Genomic DNA, 19388 nt, shown 5'->3' on the forward strand with positions numbered 1-19388 from the left:
AGAAAAAGAACAGCAAGTAAAGCCCAAATGTAGTAGAAGGAAGGAAATAATAAAGATCAGAGCAGAAATAAATGACATAGAGGCTAAAGAAACAATACAGAGGATCAATGAAACTAGGAGCTGGTTCTTTGAAAAGGTAAACAAGATTGATGCACCTTTAAGTAGACTCACCAAGAAAAAGAGAGAGAGGACTCAAATAAATAAAATTAGAAATGAGAGAGGAGAAATAACAACTGACACAACAGAAATACAAAATATTGTAAGAAAATACTATGAAGAACTGTATGCCAAAAAACTAGACAACCTAGATGAAATGGACAAATTCCTTGAAACGTACAATCTTCCAAAAATCAATCTGGAAGAATCAGAAAATTTAAACAGACCAATTACACCAAAGGAGATGGAAACAGTTATCAAAAAACTCCCAACAAAGAAAAGTCCGGGGCCCGATGGCTTCACAACGGAATTCTACCAAATATTCAAAGAAGAACTAACTCCTATCCTTCTCAAACTATTTCAAAAAATTCAAGAGGAAGGAAGACTTCCAAACTCCTTTTATGAGGCGAGCATAATTCTGATTCCAAAACCAGGCAAAGACCACACAAAGAAAGAAAATTATAGGCCAATATCTCTGATGAATATAGATGCTAAAATCCTCAACAAAATATTAGCAAACCGGATCCAACAATATATGGAAAAAATCATACACCATGATCAAGTGGGATTTATTCTGGGGAGGCAAGGCTGGTACAATATTCGTAAATCAATCAATGTGATTCATCACATAAACAAAAAGAAGGAGAAAAACCATATGATAATTTCAATAGATGCAGAAAAAGCATTTGATAAAATCCAGCACCCATTCATGATCAAAACTCTCAGCAAAGTGGGAATACAGAAAACATACCTCAACATGATAAAAGCCATCTATGAGAAACCCACAGCCAACATCATACTCAATGGGCAAAAATTAAAAGCAATCCCCTTAAGATCAGGAACAAGGCAGGGGTGCCCCCTTTCACCACTCTTATTTAACATAGTCCTGGAAGTCCTAGCCACAGCAATCAGACAAGAAGAAGAAATAAAAGGCATTCAAGTTGGAAAAGAAGAAGTAAAACTATCATTATTTGCAGATGATATGATATTGTATACAGAAAACCCTAAAGTCTCAGTGAAAAAACTACTGGACCTGATAAATAAATTTGGCAAAGTGGCAGGATATAAAATCAATACTCAGAAATCAGAAGCATTTTTATACACCAACAATGAACAGTCAGAAAGAGAAATTAAGGAAACAATCCCCTTCACAATTACAACCAAAAAAATAAAGTACCTAGGAGTAAACTTAACCAAGGAGACTAAAGACTTGTACTCGGAAAATTACAAAACATTGATAAAAGAAATCAAGGAAGATACTAACAAGTGGAAGCATATACCGTGCTCATGGTTAGGAAGAATAAACATCATTAAAATGTCTATATTACCCAAAGCAATTTATAAATTCAATGCAATACCAATTAAAATACCAATGACATACTTCAAAGATATAGAACACATATTCCAAAAATTTATATGGAACCAAAAAAGGACACGAATAGCCTCAGCAATCTTAAAAAAGAAGAATAAAGTGGGAGGTATCACACTTCCTGATATCAAGTTATACTACAAGGCCATTGTACTCAAAACAGCCTGGTACTGGCATAAGAACAGGCATATAGATCAATGGAATAGAACAGAGAACCCAGAAATAAACCCACAGTTCTATGGACAACTGATATTTGACAAAGGAGGTAAGGAAATACAATGGAGTAAAGACAGCCTCTTTAACAAATGGTGTTGGGAAAATTGGACAGCTACCTGCAAAAAAATGAAACTAGATCACCAGCTTACACCACTCACAAAAATAAACTCAAAATGGATAAAAGACTTGAATGTAGGCCATGAAACCATAAGCATCTTAGAAGAAAACATAGGCAGTAAGCTCTCCGACATCTCTCAGAGCAATACATTTGCTGATTTATCTCCACGGGGAAGTGAAATAAAAGACAGGATAAACAAATGGGACTATATCAAACTAAAAAGCTTTTGCACAGCTAAAGACAACAAGAACAGAATAAAAAGACAAACTACACAATGGGAGAACATATTTGACAATACATCTGATAAGGGGTTAATAACCAAAATTTAAAAGAACTTGTAAAACTCAACACCAGGAAGACAAACAACCCAATCCAAAAATGGGCAAAAGAGATGAATAGACACTTCTCCAAAGAGGACATACAGATGGCCAATAGGCATATGAAAAAATGCTCAACATCACTAATCATTAGAGAAATGCAAATTAAAACCACAATGAGATATCACCTTACACCAGTCAGAATGGCGCTTATCAACAAAACAACACAGAATAAGTGCTGGCGAGGATGTGGAGAAAAGGGGACCCTCCTGCACTGCTGGTGGGAATGCAGACTGGTGCAGTCACTGTGGAAAACAGTATGGAGATTCCTCAAAAACCTGAAAATCGAACCGCCTTTTGACCCAGCTATCCCACTTTTAGGAATATACCCCAAGGACACCATAGAACGGCTCCAAAAGGAGAAATGCACCCGCATGTTTGTGGCAGCATTGTTCACAATAGCGAAGATCTGGAAACAGCCCAAGTGTCCGTCAGAGGACGAGTGGATTAAAAAACTTTGGTACATATATACTATGGAATACTACTCAGCCATAAGAAATGATGACATCGGATCATTTACAATAACATGGATGGACCTTGATAACATTATATGGAGTGAAATAAGTAAATCAGAAAAAAAACTGAGATGAATCCATACATAGAAGGGACATAAAAATGAGACTCAGAGACATGAACAAGAATGTGATGGCAACCGGGGCGGGGGGGTTGGGGGAGGGGGGAGGGGGTGAAGAAGGAGAGAGGGGTTAGGGGAGGGGAGGGGCACAAAGAAAACCAGATAGAAGGTGACAGAAGACAATTTAACTTTGCAGGAGGGGTATACAGCACAATCAAATGTCAAAATAATCTAGAGATATTTTCTCTCAACATATGTACCCTGATTTATCAATGTCACTGCATTAAATTTAATAAAAAAATATTAATATTAAAAAAAAAAAAAAACTACAATGAGATACCACTTCACACCTGTTAGATTAGCTATTATCAACAAGACAGGTAATAGCAAGTGTTGGAGAGGCTGTGTAGAAAAAGGAACCCTCATTCACTGTTGGTGGGAATGTAAAGTAGTACAACCATTATGGAAGAAAGTATGGTTGTTTCTCAAAAAACTAAAAATAGAACTACCAAATGACCCAGCAATCCCTCTACTTGGTATATACCCCCAAAACTCAAAAACATTGGTATGTAAAGACACATGTAGCCCCATGTTCATTGCAGCATTGTTCACAGTGGCCAAGACATGGAAACAACCACAAAGCCCTTTAATAGATGAATGGATAAAGAAGATATGGTACATATATACTATGGAATACTACTCAACCATAAGAAATGATGACATTGGATCATTTACAACAAAATGGATGGATCTTGATAACATTATATGGAGTGAGATAAGTAAATTAGAAAAAACTAAGAACTGCATGATTCCACACATAGGTGGAACATAAAAATGAGACTAAGAGACATGGACAAGAGTGTGGTGGTTACCGGGGGTGGGGAAGGGCAGGGAGGAGAGGGAGGGGGAGGAGGAGGGGAGGAGCACAAAGAAAACCAGATAGAGGATGACGGAGGATAATTTGACTTTGGGTGATGGGTATGCAACATAATTGAATGACAAGATAAACTGGAGATGTTTTCTTTGAACATATGTACCCTGATTTATTGTCACCCCATTAAAATGAATAAAAATTTATAAAAATGTTAAGTTGTATTATAAGCAATAAATAAAAATTATGAGGTTGATAGAGCTGTGAAGATGTGGGAAAGGACTTTTTAAAATTAGGCTTTGAAGGAAGCCTGTCTTACAACCCCATTATTGAATCTAAACATGTGAAAAGTGAGGAGACATGCCTATAAACATCTGGGGAGAAAGTATCCAGGCAATGAAATTTTGAGGTCAAAAGCAGTGAGTTGAGAGTATGGTTGATGTTTCTCAAAGTGGTGAGAATAGCAGGAAGAGTGAATGAGAGCAAAATGGAAGCAAATCAGATCATATAGCGCTTTTGGGAAGATTTAGATTTTTTTTTAAGTGTTATGAAAAACTAAGAACTAAGGAGGATTGAGATCAGGAGATTGACATGCCAGATTTAAATTTTAAAAGGATTTCTAGTAATCCTTATAGTGTGGTTTATATTGTGAGGACTACAATGGAGAAAGCAAGGTGGCTGATCATTTGAATTTTTCAGTGAATCATGTAAAAGATGGTATTGGCTAAATGGGCTGTGACAGTGAGAAAGCAAGAACTGGAAAGGGTGGGACAGAGAAAATATAAAATTTTGATCATTAATAATTGGGTGATGCTTGGTTTCTGAGATGGAATAATACTGGGAGAGAAAGAATTTGGGAGGAAGAGTTTTATGTATGTAAACTTTAAGATGCCTGTTTAACCACCAAGTAGAGATGGTATAGAGAGAGTTGAGTATCTTACACTGAAGTTCGGGGGATGTTTTCTACTTGAAATGCACATTAGGGAGTCTTCTGTGCACTGTAGATAATTTCTGGAACCATGGTACTAGACAAGGTCACCTATGGATTGAATCTAACTTGAGAAGAATTGAGGTTGGATTCCTAGAGCACTCCAACCAGCAGAGGGAGAGGACAAAGAAGTGTGAAGGAGAAGGAAAACTTGAGTTTCTGCCCTGTGTCTGCTAACTTGCTAATCTAATTACTGGAATGAGGCTTGACCACTACTTCTCTAAATATCACTAATTAAGAACCAATGTTTATAACAATAGTTATTAATGTAATATTTTAATGAAAAAATCTTTGAGATGTCAATTTTCCCATCACCCTCTTCACAAAATAACTTTAAACACATAATGAGTGTGACTTTTTCAGAAGTGCACTCCCACCAAAATTCTAAATTTAAATTGGAAAAAAAAGAAACCCTAACCAAAAAAATCTTGTTATGTATTAAATATGCATAACCTTCACTCAGTTGGAATTAAAGATAACAAACTACAGACACTCCAAACAAGATTTATGATTTATTTGGGGATTCACTCATGGATACACTGTACCAATCAATTAGTATAAAAACATATAACCTGTCATGCCTGGTATTATACGATAATTTGATACCATGTACTGGTAATCTATGTGCAACTTGGACAAAGTGGTGAGGAAGTCTAACTGTGACTGAGATTATTCAAAAAGTGCATAGCTGAATGGTGGATAATCTCAATTTTATTTGATTTTTATTTCTCTTTAAAATTATTTTACCTTTGTTCTGTCTCTGGAATTTCCAACAGAGTTAACAGATTTGGTTTAAAGAATTATTATTAGAAGTAAACATTTAAAATACAGGAAAAGCTGAAAGAAATTATAAAAGGTTAATTATATACTAAAATTGAGGCTAATTCTTTTTTAAAATGTGTGATTTTGTCAACTCCCCTTTAAGAGATTAAAAAATAAGTTTAATTCAGTCCATTAGAGGAAACTGATTTTTTTACTAGAAGGAAGTATCTGAGAAAGGAATGAATTAGTCATAAGGACCATTAAATCTCTTAAAATGAGCAAAGGATTTCACAGGAAATTATATAAATATTAATAAAAGTATTAATTTTACTGACAAGTTGTCATTTGCTTTATTAAAAATCACCTAATCTGAGGAAAGTATCCCCAGAGAAATATAAGAACACAAGGAGGTAAGAATATGAAATATGATAAATTTTTAACATCTTCATCCTCCTCTTTAATTCTCCTTATTTTTCTTTTTATAGCAAATAAGTTACCTAAAATTTAAAAAAAAATACTGTAATGTGTCCTACTGTAGCTTTTGGTGTGATAGCTAATTGGTAATGGCCAACTACTTCTTGGTGATGGAAGAAGGCTATGCTCTCTAGAAATTAGCTTGCCTCACATACAGAGAAATTAGGATCCCTGAATTCTATTTTCAAGTCACTTAGGGGATTGTAAAGCAAAGCTAAATTTGGTCTATTCACTCTGGATGATTTTAGATGGCTACTTTGGTTTTTAGTCATGTAACCTGAAACTAAGTTGTTGGGCTCCAGTTGTAGCAATTACCTATAATAGAGTTGGATAAAACTTTCTTAAACAACAGTTTAAAAATCATCACAGCTATGTGAACATTCTTTTTCCATTATGAATCTGTTTCTCTAGAAAAAATTTTGGGCTCAGCCTTAAGGATGTGACAAGTTTTTAAAATTGCATATAAGGACCTTTTGCACCCACTCGCCACCCCTCAAGCCCCAGCAGCTGAGCCGCACTGTGCTTGCTCCCAGCTCCAGGGCTCTTGCTAGGCAGCACACCACCACTGTCATCTCCTTCCCGCCACCGTCATGATCATATATCAGGATCTCGTCAGCTATTATAAGATGTACTCTGAAATCTACAAAATCCGGAAGATGAAAGACGGGCTGTGCCTGGAGGTAGAGATGAAGTTGGTCAGTAGGACAGAGAGTAACACTGATGACTTGCGTTTGGTGAAAATGCCTCCGCTGAAGGCAGGAGGATGAAGGTACAAAAGCCGCAGTAATCACTGGTGTTGATATTGTCATGAAACACCATCTGCAGGAAACCAGCTTCACAAAAGAAACCTACAAGAAGTATATCAAAGATTATGTGCAATTAATCAAAGGGAAACTTTGAAGAATAGAGACCAGAAAGAGTAAAGCCTTTTATGACAGGGGCTGCAGAACCAACCAAGTACATCCTTACTAATTTCAAAAACTACCAGGTCTGTATTGGTGAAAACATGAATCCAGATGTCATAGTTGCTCTGCTGGACTACATGAGGATGTTGTGACACCGTATATGATCCTCGTTAAGGGTAGTTTAGAAATGTTAACAATCTGGCCATTTGGAGCTATCACCTGTCCTCATAAATGGCTGCTACTTTTCGTACACACACCAGGACTAAAACAGATGGGACTGATGTTATCTTAAGCTCTTTATTTATTTTGACCTTGAATTATTTGGAATGGAGGCATTGTTTTTAAGAAAAAAGAAAGGTCATTTAGGTTGTCTAAAAATAACATGCATTTAAACTTGTAAAATTAAATAGCATGACAGAAGGCAAAAAATGTTTTCTTCTCAAAACTATAACTCTCACTGTAATTTCTTTTATCCTAGTTTGAACTCTCTGCCACTATATTATTTCTTAATTTGGAAACAAAATGTCAGACATTAGGAAATTATTAGAATTATCCTGCTTTATTAAAAGATGTATTTATGTAGAAGACCCAAAATCTGGTTTACACATGTGTTTCCAAAGCAGAAATATCTATTCTTTTATACTGATAATTTTGAACATGCTCAAGTTGTGTTAATCTTTTTTTTTTTTTTTTTTTTTTGTATTTTTCTGAAGCTGGAAACGGGGAGAGAGAGTCAGACAGACTCCCGCATGCGCCAGACCGGGATCCACCCGGCACGCCCACCAGGGGGCAATGCTCTGCCCCTCCCGGGCGTTGCTCTGCCGTGACCAGAGCCACTCTAGCGCCTGGGGCAGAGGCCAAGGAACCATCCCCAGCGCCCGGGCCATCTTTTGCTCCAATGGAGCCTTGGCTGCGGGAGGGGAAGAGAGAGACAGACAGGAAAGAGAGGGGGAGGGGTGGAGAAGCAGATGGGTGCTTCTCCTGTGTGCCCTGGCCGGGAATCGAACCGGAAACTTCCGCACGCCAGGCCAACGCTCTACCACTGAGCCAACCGGCCAGGGCTGTGTTAATCTTTTGAGTCACATTCAATTCATGTTTTTTTCCTTATTAATGTTAAAATTTTATATTATTTCCTGTTCTTTTATTAGTGGCAGAAAATGGCACCAGGTGTTAACCTCAGTTCAGCAACCTTAGTTCTTGAGTTCTGGCTAAGACAAGAATTCAGAGCCTTGACTCCAATTATAAGAGAAAGTTTATGTAGAAGGTCACAGAGGTAGAAGTGAGTGGCTGTGGAAGAAATGGACTTGGGAAACAAATTACAGCAAAAGAACGGCCCTTTGGAGAGGAAGAGAGAGAGAGGGAGAAAGATACGTGCTTTGAGAACAAAACGGAGATAGGTTTAGGCAGCATGCCCTGGGGAGAGAGAGGGTGTGCCCTGGGGACAGAAGGGGGTGGGAAAAGGCACAGACATTCTCCGTGGAGAGAGCCCTGCTGGGTACACTGCTCTGAGGGTTTCTACCTGAGGTCTCCAGAAGGATCTCAGTAGAATACTCATTGGCTTTCCGGGTATGTCTACTCAGGGTCATAGTCTCCACTGATTGGTCCATGCCAAAGGAGGGGATCGTTAGTTATTATAGCTATTCCTGATGTCAGCCATGGCATCGCTGGGCAGGTTTCAGCTGCTTTTTTGGGTCTGGAGCTGAAATATAGCTGAGACCTATGTGTTATTTCTAGGAGTTAATGTTTAAGAGAGTGGTCATGCAAGGACTTGTAGTCTTGCCCATTACTAGGCACCTATGGCTGTCCGCCCTGTAAGCCTCTGCACCTGGCCCATCATTACTGCCCTGCTCATGCCTACTACACTTTTAATGGACTCCGTCTTGGTTAGGAGTGCTATGACAAAGTATCATGGACTGGGTGGCTTAAACAACAGACATTAATATCTCTCAGTCTGGAAGCTATGAAGTCCAATATCAAGGTGCCAGCAGATGTGATATTTAGTAAGGACAGCCTTCCTGGTTTACAGACAGCTATCTACATACAGCATGTCCGTAAAGTCATGGTGCACTTTTGACTGGTCACAGGAAAGCAACAAAAGACAATAGAAATGTGAAATCTGCACCAAATAAAAGGAAAACTCTCCCCGTTTCATACCTATTCAGTGCAGTTCGATGTGGGCTCATGCACAGATTTTTTAGGGCTTCTTAGGTAGCTATCCCGTATAGCCTCTACAGACTTGTCACTGACTGATGGTCTACCACAGGGGTCTCAAACTCGCGGCCCGCCCACCAATTTTGTGCGGCCCGCAGACTAATCAAACTTCGTGGATTAGTCTGCGGGCCAGTCTGCGGGCTGCACAAAATTGGTGGGCGGGCCGCATGCGGCCCGTGGGCCGCGAGTTTGAGTCCCCTGGTCTACCAGAATGGGTTTTTTCTACCAAAATGCCGGTTTCCTTCAACTGCTTATCCCACCGAGTAATGTTATTCCTATGTGGTGGCGCTTCATTATAAATGCGCTGATATTCACGTTGCACTTTGGTCACGGATTCGAATTTAGCGAGCCACAGAACACACTGAACTTCCCTCTGTACCATCCACATGTCGACTGGCATGGCCGTGGGCTGCTCCGCTGTATACACGGTGTTATGTCATCATCTGTGCATGCGCACATGCTGCCACATCATCCTACAGAAACTGGGAGGGTTTTCTTCTTATTTGGTGCAGATTTCACATTTCTCTCATTTTTTGTTGCTTTCCTGTGACCGGTCAAAAGTGCACCATGACGTTACGGACACACTGTATTTGCTATATCTTCACATTGTAGAGAGAGTCCTCTAGTGTCTTGCTCTTCTTAAAAGCACTGATCCCATCATGGAGGCTCTACCTTCATAACCTTATCTAACCTAATTATTTTCTGAAGGGCCTGCCTCCAAACATTATCACAGTGGGGGTCAAGGCTTCAATATATAACTTTTGATGGAACAGAAATATTCAATTTATAGCAGTCTCTTTCTAAGCTCAGTCTCTTTCTAACCAACAGTAATGCCAATAACAATACCTCTCATTTGTGGAGCACTTTCTCTGAACCAAGCAATGCTCCAAGGATAGATATATTAGCTCACATAATCCTCACCAGAGCTAAATACTGTTACTACCTCCATTTTACAGATGGGAAAACAGAGAGAGTGATACTAAGTAGCTTGCTTAAGGTCGCTTAGCTGGGAAGTGGCAGAACTGATTTGATTTGATTCCAGGGCCACTCGGTTAACCAGCATGCTACAGACATTATTTCTTTCCTACTTTGATTTTGTCCAGCTTATTGGTAATTAAAAAAAAAAGTGTAAGTACATAAAAGTAAGCAAACTCTGGTTGTTGCTTAAACTGGTCATTTGCTGTAGTGATTCTTACACATATAATTCCTTCAACAATCAGGGCTAGCCTGCATTCCTCAGTGGATGTGTTTCAAGATCCAGTACAGTTACTGATTTAATTACTGCTGAGTTGTGATAACATGCTGGTCTCTGTGAACAGTGCCTAAGTACTTGAATTTAAGAAACTTGTTTAGCCCTGTCCCAATAGCTCAGTTGATTAGAGCATCGTCCTAAAGCACAGAGGTTGCCGTGATCAATTCCCGGGCAGGACACATATAGGAACAGAATGGTGTTCTTGTCTCTCTCTCTCCCTTCCTCTCACTCTCCCTTTCTCTCTCTCTAAAATCAATAATCATTAAAAAAGAGAGAAAGAAACATATTTAGCCCTAGTGGAAACTCAGTTAGAGCAGCATCCCCATATACCAAAGTTGCAGGTTCAATTCCCCAGTCAGAGCACATACAAGGATCAACCAATGAATACATAAATATATGGAACAACAAGTTGATGTTTCTCTCTCTCTCTCTCTTTTCCTCTCTCTCTATAGTTAATAAAAAATTAAAAAAATATGTTTAATGTAAACAATGGGAGAGTTAAGACAGGGGTGGGCACCACATTAGGAACAGCCTGGGTAGAACAGATATGGGTTTGGAAATGCTTTTTATTAGCAGTAAAATCTGATTAAATTTAGCAATCTTTTAACTTTAAAGCTTAATAAAGGAGTTTTTATTGTGAATTAGATATAGATTTATGTAATTATGGGTTTCCCCGAATAGCCTAACAGTATAATTAGTAGCAATAATTTCATTAAATTCACTCATATCAAAACATAAAAAATATTTTTATGTCCCTATTATGTCCTGTTTTTATCTCACAATCATTTTGATTATTCATCCATCAGTATTTTTTAAAAAGTCCTTAAGCAATCTTTTATACTATTAATTTTCAACTGCCCATAGTAGTGTTTTTCATTTTTCTGAAGCTGGAAACAGGGAGAGACAGTCAGACAGACTCCCGCATGCGCCCGACTGGGATCCACCCGGCACGCCCACCAGGGGCGACGCTCTGCCCACCAGGGGGCGATGCTCTGCCCATCCTGGGCGTCGCCATGTTGCGACCAGAGCCACTCTAGCGCCTGAGGCAGAGGCCACAGAGCCATCCCCAGCGCCCGGGCCATCTTTGCTCCAATGGAGCCTCGGCTGCGGGAGGGGAGGAGAGAGACAGAGAGGAAAGCGCGGCGGAGGGGTGGAGAAGCAAATGGGCGCTTCTCCTGTGTGCCCTGGCCGGAATCGAACCCAGGTCCTCCACACGCTAGGCCGACGCTCTACCGCTGAGCCAACCGGCCAGGGCCCCATAGTAGTGTTTTTTTGCTAGTTGTCAAAGAGCTTTTCAACAAAATATTGTTACATTAAAGAAAGTGGCAGCCATCTCCAACCACATCATACAGACAATCACTCCTGAGGCACAGACATGTAATGCTCTAGCCGATACTATGAAGCAAATTCGTTTCGGAGCTAGACTGATGATCTAATCTGTTATCCACAGCATGATATGATCAAAAAAATTTCAATCTTTGTGAAATAAGAATAAAATCATAAAAATATCTGTGGTAGAGCATGGAATTTGAGTACATATAAACACATATTTATAGAATTTTCAAGCGGAAAGGGACCTTAGGGGACAATTTTGCCTGATATTCTGATAATTTACAGGTAAGGATAGATTGCGTGTTTTACTCATAGCCACACAATCTTCTCATGATAGAGAAAGTACTAGAATGTCATTTTATTTTCTACAGTTATGGAGAAGATACTGCGTGCCATTTTCTTCTGTGTGGCAGGAATTTAAAGACGACTAGTTTGCTAGGCCTGACTGAAGGGGAGGAAAAGGAGGTAAAAGAATAATTGTAATAGAGCATGATTATTTCTAGGATGTCCCCACTCCCATCCCTAAAATTACCTGGCCCCATATCACTGCATCCTCATAGTCTAAGTCAGGAAAACAAATAGACTATTGTTAAAGTAATTAATTTTTGCTTGGAAATTACACTTATAATTATACTTCCAAATTAAAATCTGGAAGAATCATTATCATAGTTGGCAAAGTGCTTTGTCAAATTTGTCAAATATTATCTTTCTAGAGCGATCATCCAGTAAGTTTATACATAAAAAATATATATAAATGTAAATGTGTGTGTTTATTAAATTTATTAAGTTTATTAAAGTTTAAATGGCAGGATATTCTATTTCTACTTATTAAGTATTCCTGTCTGAGTTTTGTGTCCTAATCAAATAATCACAAACGTAACCCTATTTCCCCTGGAGCTTACAATTTATTATCACTGAACTATAGATGTACATATCATCCAGAAGAGGAAACAATAAATAGATGAGAAAGTTCAATAATTAACTTAAATTATTTATTTTAATTTGGGGTTTTGGAAATGCTTATGGATTTCATAGCTGGAGAAGGTCAGCATGAAAATGGTGAAATGGAGGAAATCATTGCTGAAATTCACCTCCAGGATTTCTGGAGGAATTGTGGCAGCAGTGAGAACCAGTATAATCCAATCCACAAAGGAGTATAAATTAGATTGGTTGTCTTAAATGCTAAAAGCATCTGGATACATTATATTTTCCAGAATAGTCTGGTACTCAAGATATTTTTTATCTGCATATTCCCTTAGCACACACTATTTTTTAAATTCAAACTAAATTCATACTTTTCAGGATAAAATAATAGCTTAGAATTTCTTATAATCCCACATTGTATTTATCATAATTGCTTCCCTTTGAGCATATTAGTACCATTTTTTAATATCTGATCATCTGCCTCATCCTAAGCATACCAAGAATAGCATATCATTTCCACAGATGTTAAATTGATAAAATTAGTTCTTCCAGAAACATCTCTAACATGAAAGGACTAGTTCTCACAAAGAGGGCTGCCACTGGTTTTCTGAACAGCCTTAAGTATGTCACTGAACACCTCCATGGTTAATGCTTTTCTCTCTTTTGGGACTCGTGTATTAGATATGATAAGATATGAGGGCTTAAAACAGTCTTTTTCTGTGGCAGAGACAGAGTCAGAGAGAGAGGGACAGATGGGGACAGACAGACAGGAAGGGAGAGAGATGAGAAACATCAACTCTTCATTGTGGCACCTTAGTTGTTCACTGATTGCTTTCTCATATGTGCCTTGACCAGGTGCTACAGCAGATTGAGTGACCCCTTGCTCAGGCCAGCGACCTTGGGCTCAAGCTGGTGAGCCTTGTTCAAACCCGACAAGCCCGTGCTCAAGCTAGCGACCTTAGGGTCTTGAACCTGGGTTCTTCGCTTTCCAGTCTGACACTCTATCCACTGCATCACCACCTGGTCAGGCAAAACAGTCTTTTTTGAGAAGAAGGGTACTTAAGAATGTTCTTTTTTGTGTGTGTGACAGATAAAGGGGGGGGGGGAGACAGAGAGGGACAGACAGGAAGAGAGAGAAATGAGAAGCATCAATTTTTTTTTTCCAAAGTGAGAAGCGGCGGCAGGGGGGAGGGGGAGCGAGGAGAAGTGGCAGACAGACTCCCGCATGTGCCTCACTGGGATCCATCTGGCATGCCCACCAGGGGGCGATGCTCTGCTCATCTGGAGCATTGATCCGCTGCAACCAGAGCCATTGTAGCGCCTGAGGCAGAGGCTATGGAGCCATCCTCAGTGCCCAGGCCAACTTTGTTCCAATGGAGCCTTGGCTGCAGGAGGGGAAGAGAGAGACAGAGAGGAAGGAGAGGGGGAGGGGTGGAGAAGCAGATGGGCACTTCTCCTGTGTGCCCTGGTCGAGAATTGAACCCGGGACTTCCACATGGCAGGCCAATGCTCTACCGCTGAGCCAACCAGCCAGGGCCAAGAAGAATCATTTCTTTCTTTGCAGCACCTTACTTGTTCACTGATTGCTTTCTCATATGTTCCTTGACTGAGGTGCTACAGCAGACCAAGTGACCCCTTGCTCAAGCCAACGACCTTGGGCTCAAGCTGGTGAGCCTTGCTCAAACCAGATGAGCCCGCGCTCAAGCTGGCGACCTTGGGGTTTTGAACCTGGGTCTTCCGCATCCCAGTCCAATGCTCTATCCACTGTGCCACCTTCTGGTCAGGTGAAGAGACTTTTCTTAATATCAGCATGTGACTAAGGAAGTGTGATAGACTGGAGAGCATGAAGAAAACCAGTGGAGAAAGTGGAGCTGGAGAGATGAAGGGAGACCACCAAGGTTCACAGGGTGTGATTTTCTGTTTGTTGTTTAGTCTTATAATTCCTCTTTGTCAGTATTGTCCCTGTCTTAGCATTTCTATGTGGACATAAATGTCTAAACTCCCTTTTTATCCTAACAGATGCTATTACCCACAAAAAGCTGTTAAACTATCAAAAGGCAAGCCAAAAATACAAATGTTTTGATTAAGAGAATCAATGTGATTAAAAAAAAAAAAAAGCCAAGCAGAGGTTTTGTTTTTAGAAAGGACTAGTTACTGTTATCAGGATTTAAATCAGTTTTCAATATATCAAAATTAAAAATGAAATTGCCTAACATTTCTCATACCTTCAAGTTCTACTTATAAATCCCATTATGATATTAATAAATATAGTAAAATGAGATTAAAAATTTTTTTCCTGGATTAGTGTTTAATTAATTTAAATTGAACAGAATAAATTCCCTTAAACAAGCAGTCTGACTTGCTGATTTAACTTTAGTAAATCTCTTGGTGGATTCGACACTGCTTTTATAAATACAACATATTTGAACTCTAAAACATTGCTGAAAGAAACTAGAAAATATTGTTGAAAAGTATTAAAATATTTAAATAAATGAAGAGATAGTTCATATTCATGGATCAAAAGTTTCAACATTATGAAAGTAGCGATTCTCCTCATATTGCTATACACATAATATAAAGCCTATCATAATCTTAACTGACTCTTTTTTTTTGCTAAAATTTACAAGCCAATCCTAAAATGTATATGGAATAGTAAATTATTCTTGAAAGAACAAAACTGGAGGTGACTTAAGCACCTCCAAAGACCCCACTTTCTAATGCCAGCACCTTGAAGGTTTACATTTCAACATATGAGTATTGGGAAACACAAATATTCATAGCCCATAGCAAATATATTAAGTGGGGGGAAAAAGCAATAGCTGAGAAATATATACACTTTGCATATTTATTTACTTATTTTTATCTTATTTATTTAAGAGAGAGTGAGAGAAGATAGTGAGACAGACTCCTGCATGCGCCCTGACCAAGATATACCCAGCAACTCCTGTCTGGGGCTGATGCTCTCCCTAATTTGGGCCATGCTCACAACTGAGCTATTTTTAGCACCTGAGGCAGAGGCATGGAGCCATTCTCAGCACCTGGGCCATTGCACTCTAGCCAATCGAGCTATGGCTGTGTGTGTGTGTGGGGGGGGATGTGGGAGGAGAAAAGAGTGAGAGAAAAAGAAGGGGGAGGGGGACGGGAAGAGGAACAGATGGTCACTTTTCCTGTGTACCCTTCCCTGGGGATTTAACCCAGGACATCCACATGCCAGATTGACACTCTACTGCTGAGCCAAACGGTTAGAGATGCACCTTTATTTTTATAATATTATTTTAGAAGAGTGTATACATGTTTGTACAAAACTCTAAAAGATTATACAACAATAGATTGGTTATCTATTGTATATACATTGAACTCTAGATGAATCTCTTTTTTTCGATATCTCTATTTCTATAGCTATCATTGTTTTCACAATGCAAATATAAAATAAAAGTTATTTTAAAGGGGGGAATTTAGCTTTACCCAAAGCCTAACAAAATGCACTCTTGTTTATAGAACATTAGCCTGAATGGGATTTCCTGGTCACTCTAAACTGCCAAAGAACACAGGTATGCAATTATTTCTGCCCTAAGTAAAATTGGGGTTTGGATAGTAAGCAGGACAATTGGGGAAAATGTATATTGGGTAGATGAAAGGCAGCATCCACTATAGATATAACCAATGTATTTTGAACTTCACATTTAATTTTTCAGGTGTAGTTTGTGTAAATTACTGATTTATAAATAAGTCTATATATCTAATTGTTATAAGTTAGTTTATGATAAATGAGGTCATGACATAGTAGAAAAAGCATGGCTGGATTCAGCCGTAAATTCTAATCCCATCTCTATACATCTCATTTGCTATTTTGAAAAGAGTGAAAATAATACCTGTGTTTGTCTCTTAGTTTTGGTGATGCTTAAAAAAGAATAAGGCTATGAAATGTCACCTATGGAAAGAGAGACAAATCAAGAGTTGAACTTACCAACAAGGCTATACTGTTTAACCAATCACAGAGAGCTTACTCTGATTCTGTCTATATTATGTTAGGTACATTTGAGTTCCAAAGGTGTTACTCTCATATTTTTAAGTAATTAATTCTATTTCTGGAGATATCTGACTGTTGAAGTTTTTTCCTTTATTTTCTGAAATCTGAAGTTCCATTTTATAGCTAATGCTCTTACAAAGATTAAAACATCTCTTGGATTTTCAATGCACAGTGTGCTAAATAGATATTTTTTCTATTTGTAGTTTGAATTGGGGTTTGTTGTTATTTCAATATGATATATGTTTGTTTCAAAGGCAAAATTATTCCTAATATGTTTTCCATTGCTATAATATCTCTCCTCAATGTTTGTTACCAGTGTGGCTTCAGCAAATAGCTGCCTTTATACATTAACTTTGATGTAAACTAACTAATGAATATGAATGTGTCCAGTTTTTCCATTTCCTTTCAGGGGAAGTACATCTGGTACTCAGAAACACTGCTGCAATCTCACACAAAGAGGGTTAGTTGATGATGCTTCTTGAATATCCCACGTGCCAATGAATGCAACTTGGCTTCCTTTGAATACTCTATTTCATGCCTCAAATACTATGTGAGTGTCTAAAACTACACATGTCTTTCTAATAGTTTGTTGCTTCCCTGATACTCAAGCTGATATCTAAGGCATTTCTCTATCTTCTTGGTTCATTAACTGAATCCCAGGGTGTCTCCCAAGCTTGATGTTTTCATGAGACTGAAAGTCAATAGGCCCATCTGCCCCACCGGAAGTGGCTTTGCCATCTGGCTTTAGGAAATTGGGTCATGTCTTTCTGGTTCAAAGTGAGTTGGTAGTAAATCTTTCTTATGCTGCGGCACAAAACACAATCATGAAAAGACTGCTTTTGAAAGGTAGAGAATCACATCTTTGGAGTAATCTTCAGCTCATTTTACCCACATATACCTACCAGGAAATAATCAGTCTATTACCATTTATGGAACATCTATTACATGCCAGATGTTTTATATTCATTATCTATAATATTCACAAGAACCTCATGTAATTTTTATTTCCCCACTTAACAGATGTGTTCCTACAGTGAGAGAGATTAATGGAGATGCCCACAGATGTGCAGCTCAGCAGAAGTGCGCCTTGTATCCAGACCTGCATTGGTAGTACAACTTCCATGCTGACCTGCTTCCCGTGGCCTGGCATCACCTCTCTGTGTCAGGCTTCCCATTTCATGTCATTCATTTAAACTGTGGTTAAAGGAAGTTAGTAGTATATTTTGTTATTTTTATTTATTACTTATGTGGTTCTTTTTTCCCAGAACTAATAAGCAAGTTTTAAATTTGATCAAAGCAAATAAAAGTATTTGAACTCTAATATGCTCCAAAGCCAGAAAGAAATTCCTGAAAGACTTCCACAAGTTTTCTTCCAGTACATGTTAGTAATTTTGACTTTCAGCTCTTTCTCAATTGTAAAGATTTGTTTGCTACTTGAAAACAAAATGTTTTATGACAACCTCTCAGTATTCATTTGGGCAAAAGGGAAAATTAAATAGCATGCAAATGTGATTTAAAGGGAAAAATTATTATCTTGTTAAAACTGCTTGATCATTTCAAAGGATAAGACTCAATCCAAAGAGAAAGAAGGATAAGGCCAGATGTGCCTCTATGCCAACCAGGGACTAGAGTGCCAGAAAAGAGCTGATTTTTTGTTTAAATTCACAATCTATAAAACTTTGAAGATAGCAAACTCAATGTATATTTAAACTTGACCCTCTCATCTCTATTGTTGACTGAACCAGATTTTCTTGGAGGAAAAGAGCAAGAAAATTTCTTTACAATTTCCAGTATCAATTATCCAGTATCAAGTGAATGCTTTAGAGCTCTTAGAATATTAATTTGAGAAGTCATTTTCTGTTGTTTACATAAAAATATTGTTTTTTTTATGTGGATTTTAGAACAAAAAACTTTCTGTAACTTTTCAAGTCATTCTAGTATTTTTTTTTTGTTTGTATTTTTCTGAAGTGAGAAGCGGGAGGTAGAGAGACAGACTCCTGCATGCGCTTGACTGGGATCCACCCAGCATGCCCACTAGAAGGTGATGCTCTGCCCATCTGGGTCATTGCTTCGATGTGACTAGAGCCATTCTAGCGCCTGAGGTGAAGGTCATGGAGCCATCCTCAGCTCCGAGGCCAACTGTGCTCCAATGGAGCCTTGACTGCGGGATGGGAAGAGAGAGATAGAAAGGAGAAGGGGAAGAGTGGAGAAGTAGATGGGTGCTTCTCCTGTGTGCCCTGGTTGGGAATCGAACCCGGGATTTCCACATGCCAGGCCGATGCTCTACCACTGAGCCAACAGGCCAGGGCTCAAATCATTTTAGTTTTAAGATGTAAAAATTGCATTTGCTTTCAAATTAAGATATTAATTGTTAGAGAATATATAGAGATATATACCAACATAGTAAAATGGCACAATCAGAAGCAATACAATTAAAGGCCAGAAATCACTAATTTAATCAGTTATTTTCTTTTTACTAGCAAATTCTTACTTTTAAAAATGAATAGACTGCTAAGAATGGAACTTGAAAATTTTGACTTTTCATAAAATCTTCTCTTTATTAAAACCCCTAGGTCACCCAATCTCCTGGAGCAGATTTAAGTTTCACTGATCCTCGTCAGAGGCCAGTGGGGACAGTTACCCAGATTCAAGACTCTGGCTGCAAAAGCAATCAGCAACCAGGGTCCGCTAACAGAAAATCCAGTTCATCTGAACTGGTTACCGATAGGTCCTTCAAAGCAAGCTGGAGGTCAGATCTGGAAGATGAAATAGAGATTACAGTTTGATATAGAGCTGAGGACTTAGAAATAAAATGAGTACAATACTGTA

At 38.6% G+C, this 19388-nt stretch overlaps 1 pseudogene; it reads left to right on the top strand.

Moving 5' to 3' along the window:
• The first annotated feature begins 6495 nt into the window (after window positions 1-6495).
• LOC136322342 (translationally-controlled tumor protein-like) lies at window positions 6496-19345 on the top strand (annotated as a pseudogene).
• The last annotated feature ends 43 nt before the right edge of the window (window positions 19346-19388 follow it).

This window comes from Saccopteryx bilineata, chromosome 2, assembly GCF_036850765.1.
Source record: "Saccopteryx bilineata isolate mSacBil1 chromosome 2, mSacBil1_pri_phased_curated, whole genome shotgun sequence".
Lineage (NCBI taxonomy): Eukaryota > Metazoa > Chordata > Mammalia > Chiroptera > Emballonuridae > Saccopteryx > Saccopteryx bilineata.